Consider the following 5,146-nt stretch of genomic DNA (forward strand, 5'->3'; position numbering starts at 1 on the left):
GGGCCAGGGTTGGGATTCTGGGGACCTGGCCCAGCTCAGATCCCTTCCCTTACTACTCAGTCCTTCTCCCCAAAACCTACAGGTTTTCTTTGAATGGTTCACCGTGGAATCAAGAAGCTGGGTGTCTGGGACTCACCTTGGGCTCAACGTGCCCATCCCTCAGGCCTAACTAAATTCTCATTTTCAGGGATGAGGCTGAGAGTTTTCTGTTCAAGTCCAAAGACTTGTGAAGGGAAAGGAAAGAGAAAACAGGCAAATATAAAGAAAGAAACCACAACCAGGTTGAACAAAATTTGGAGAAACTCAGAGACAGCCTCAGGCTTAGTCCCTCCTGGTGACGGAGCAGCTGTTTCCTTCCCCTCTGTTCATATAGCCATTCATTTATCAACAGATATTGTTGAGCACCTACTATGCACCAGGCATAGTCCCAGGTCCTAGGGACACAGTGGTGAACAAGACAGAGGAGCTCACTGCCTTCAAAAGTGGCCTTTCTAGTGGGGACTTGGAGACCTCAGACGTTTCCTATGGGGGCTTCTAAGACATCACAATGTTTAGGAAACTAATCTTCCTTCCTTCCTCCCTCCTTCCCTCCCTCCCTCTCTTCCTTCCATCTTGTCCTCCCTCCTTCCCTCCCCTCCTTCCCTTCCCACCCGTTCTTTCCCCTCCTCTCTCCTTTCCTTTCCTCTCCTTCCTTTTCCTCATCTCCCTTCCAGAAGTAATTCTGCAGGGAAGCAAAGAGGCCGGACTCACAGGAAGCAGGGCAGTGCTCAGTTTTGAGGGGTTAGCCATAATCACTCAGAAAGGCAGGCAGAGGACATGCAGTGAAGCTGAGAATGGATTCACCTCTGTTTGGGGCTGGGAAACCCATGGCCAGAGAGGAGTCATGACCTTGTCTTCTGTCTCTTCAGGAAGGATGGCCCGAGGTCCGCACAGCCTGGGACTTCTCTTTGTCTACACGATGTATTTTCTCACTGGTCTCCCTGCCAACCTCCTGGGTCTGTGGGCCTTCCTGGGGCAAGCCTGCCAGCCCAGCCTGCACCCATCCACATTCTCCTGCTCAGCCTGACGCTGCTGCTGCTGCCCTTCAAGAGGGTTGGGGCTGCCTATGATTTCTTCTGGCCCTTGGGGGATGTCCTCTGTGCCCTAACTGCTTATGGTTCCTACAGCAGCATCTACTGCAGCATGTGGCTCCTGGTGGGCACAGCATCGAGTGCTACTGCAGTGTGGCTTTCCCCGTGCAGTGCAAGCTGTCCCGTCGACCTGTGTATGGAGTGATCGCCTCTCTGGTCCCTTGCCTCTGGTCCTTTGGACGCTACAGCATTGTGATCATCGTCCATTACTTACCAACCAGCAAGGTGGTGGGTGATGCCAATGGCCTCCCTCTCTGCTATGACAACTTCACCCAAGAGAACTGGTCATATTGCTTCCTGCACAGCAAGAGCTGTATCTCGCCCTCTTCCTCATCCCCATGCTGGTCACCATCTTCTGCTACGGGTGCTTTGTGCATACCATGCTCTCCAGACCCCAAATAGGGGCGCAGAAGTGCCAGAGAGCCGTGGCACTGGCCGCTGTGACCCTCTTCAACTTCCTGGTCTGCTTTGGGCCCTACAACGTGTCTCACGTGATAGGGCTCTAGAGGGGAAAAGTAAAAAAATGGCGGATGTACACAGTGTTGCTCAGTGCTCTCAACGCTTGCATTGGCGCCTTAGTTTTCTATTTCTCCTCCTCAGCTACACACAAAGCCTTTGAGAGAAGGCTACAGCGTCTGCAGAGCTGGGCTGCCTCATTATCAGGGCGCTGCAGGAGAAGAGCCGGAGAACCCACTGCAGAGAGAATAGATGAGAGTTTGGGTATGGCCGATGTTGGCTTCACAGGAGACTAACTCTGCCAGCTTGATGTACCATTTTGGGGGAGGGAGGACCCCAAAAGGGGAACAATGAGACAGAACTGGGGTGAGTTCTCCTGTGCCTGGCTTAAGAGGCACAGAAGAGCGGTAGACATCTCAAATCCAACTCATCCATTGGATGAGTACTTTGGTTTCCTGGCAGTGATGACATTTTCTTATTTGTGGCTGGTGCTGCTTCATGATTAGCCACAGCCCTTTCATCAGCCCTTTCATCCCTGGGACTCTCTCCCCATTCAGTAGCTATATGATGGCAGCATTCCTTCAACCAGTGCAAAGCTTTTCATTTGATCCTTGGCTCTGATTCGGCAGGGAAGGGGGCTCCACGTGCCAGGTCTGAACCTCCAGCACAGGCAGGAGACGGGAGAGCCAGACAGGATCCTGCCATGGAAGCCCGAAGGACCAGCCCCCCTCCCCCCCCTTCAACAAAGCAGTTGCTGGCTCAGGTCTATGCAACAGGCAAGAAAAGAGGACAGTCCTTGAGGGAAGAGTCAGCGTTGGTCTGAAGAAACTAGGGTCAGGACACATTTTGGTTAGTTCAGCCCTATTTTCAATCCCCAACACTGTGTATTTGTGACTTTTTCGCATCATCAATCTTCCCAGAGGTCTGTTAAAACTCATCTTTTCAGGGGTGCCTGGGTGGCACAGTTGGTTAAGCGACTGACTTTAGCTCAGTTCATGATCTCACAGTTCGTGGGTTCGAGCCCTGCCTCAGGCTCTGTGCTGACAGCTCAGAGCCTGGAGCCTGCTTCGGATTGGATTCTCTGTCTCCTTCTCTCTCTGTCCCTCCCCCACTCATGCTCTGTCTCTCTTTCTCTCTCTCAAAAATAAATAAACATTAGAAATTTTTTAAAAAACTCGTCTTTTCAAAAGCAGAAGGCCTTCTCTGGTATTTATCTATGCTTTCTATGTCATCAAGATTGGCTTGTTTCCTTTCTCCTACTTTATGGAATCTTTTCAGTTGCTCATTTCCTAATCCATTTCAAGTTGACATTCATTTACTTTTAGCTCTGTTTTTTGTTACTGCAAGCATATAAGAGTATAAATCTCCCTTGAAGTGCGGCTTCAGTGGGATGCTACAAGTTTGTATTTGCATAATTGTCATTATTTCAAGGCCTAAACAAGCCCTAATTTCCACATAACTTTTTCCCTTTGACTCACGTTTTCTTTATTTTCAAGCGTACACATTTTTCTTGATCCTCTTTTATTCGTTTCTAACTAAATGGCACAGCAGCCAGTGAATATGGTTTGAATGGTTCCAACTCTTTGAAATTTGTTGAGAATTGCTTTTTGGCCTGGGGATATTGTCGATCTAATATTCCAGGTATGACAAGAAGATAGATTCTGCGATCGTCAGGTGCATGTTGTCTCTGTACACCTTAGATCAGGCTCATTAATCTATGATGTTCAGATCCTTATAGCCTTTATTTACTTTTCGTCTGTTTGATCTACCAGTTACACGGAGAGGTGTGTTACCTGCTCCTCCGTGATGGTGAACTTGTCTACTACTCGTAGTTCTGTCTTCCTGCTAAAATGTAATGTCTGCCTTAAAATGTATTTGGTCTCATATAAATACAGCCACACCAACTTGTTTTCTTGGCTAGTATTTTCCCAGTACATCACTGTACATCCTTTTACTTTCCAACTTTCTATATCCTTAGGTGCATTTTTTTAATAAGTGACATATACAGCGGCTGGATGCTTTGTAATCTGGTCTGACAGTTCAAGCGTATTGATCTTTTACCTGTATCATTTTATTCATTTATACTTATATAAAAATAATTTCCAAACTGCTTGGATTTATTTCTGCCCCATCTTATTTAAAAAAATTTTTTAATGTTTATTTATTTTTGAAAGAGAGAGACAGGGTGAGCGGGGAAGGGGCAGAGAGAGAAGGAGACACAAACTCTGAACCAGGCTCCAGGCTCTGAGCCATCAGCACAGAGCCCGATGTGGGGCTTGAACCCACGAGATATGAGATCATGACCTGAGCCAAAGTCGGATGCTTAACTGACTGAGCCACTCAGGTGCCCCTGCCCCATCTTATTTTTAAACACTTCCATGGAAGTGTACCCACATACTGAAATATACATGCATAGTGCAAATGGCCTAATAATAATTGTAACAGTCAGATGAATTATCGCAGTGAACACAGACATTTAAGGGAAAAAAAATGAAATGCCTACCATCTTATTTTGTGCTATTTTCCTCACCGTCTAATATTTCCTTTTTCTCTCCTCTTGCCTTCTTTTGGGATTAAGGCGGTTTTTTATTTTTTTAATTTCTTTTCATTTCTCATGTCATTCTCATATTTGTTTCTCATATCACTGAATTGGAAATCAGATGCTGTGTTTACTGTATTAGTGGTTATTTTAGAGGTTTTAATATGTTAAGAGTTCCTTAATTGAGAGAGTTCCTCTCTCCCCTCCTTCCTTCCTCCATTGGTGTTCTAGACAGCATTCAACTATGTGACTCCTATAGAGCAGTTTTCAAAGTGTGGTCTACAGACACTTGGGGTTCTCGATAACTTTTCTGGATCTGAGGGGTCCAAACTATTTTCATAATGATATTAAGATGCTAAATGCCTTTTTTGCTCTCTTCCTTCCACGGATGAATGCACAGTGGAGACTTTCAGCAGCTACCTGACATTATAGGACAACAGCTTTGCGAATAGAGCAGCCTTCTGTGAGGCCTGAGGTCTAAAGAGGTCTACAAAAATGTAAAACAATGCTACTCTTCTCCCTAGGAGTTTTTTTTTAAAATATAGTGATTTTCATAAAAATATGCTCATTGTATTAACATGTAATGGTTTTCTGATTATTTTTAAATAAATTAATACATATTTAAAATGTTCTCTTTTGGGGGGCACCTGGTGGCTCAGCTGGTGAAGGGTCCAACTTCAGCTCAGGTCATGATCTCACAGTTTGTGGGTTTGAGCCCTGCATCAGGCTCTGTGCTGACAGCTCAGAGCCTGGAGCCTGCTTCAGATTTTGTGTCTCCCTCTCTCTCTGCCCCTCCCCTGCTTATGCTGTTTCTCTCTGTCTCTCTCTCTCAAAAATAAATAAACCTTAAAAAAAAAAAAAAAAGAAATGTTCTCTGTTTTAATCTCTAATGCGGTACATGTCAATGGCTGGAACACAGAACTTTAAAAAACTCTTTGGTGTCCTTAATAATTTTGAAGAGTATAAAGGGGTCCTGCGATGAGCAAGTTTGAGAACTGCTGAACTCGTGCACTGAAGAAGC

At 45.6% G+C, this 5,146-nt stretch overlaps 1 pseudogene; it reads left to right on the forward strand.

Annotated features, from left to right (window-relative positions):
• The first annotated feature begins 913 nt into the window (after window positions 1-913).
• On the forward strand, window positions 914-1,882 carry LOC120243466 (annotated as a pseudogene).
• The last annotated feature ends 3,264 nt before the right edge of the window (window positions 1,883-5,146 follow it).

This window comes from Hyaena hyaena, unplaced genomic scaffold, assembly GCF_003009895.1.
Source record: "Hyaena hyaena isolate Hyena2069 unplaced genomic scaffold, ASM300989v1 scaffold_345, whole genome shotgun sequence".
NCBI lineage: Eukaryota > Metazoa > Chordata > Mammalia > Carnivora > Hyaenidae > Hyaena > Hyaena hyaena.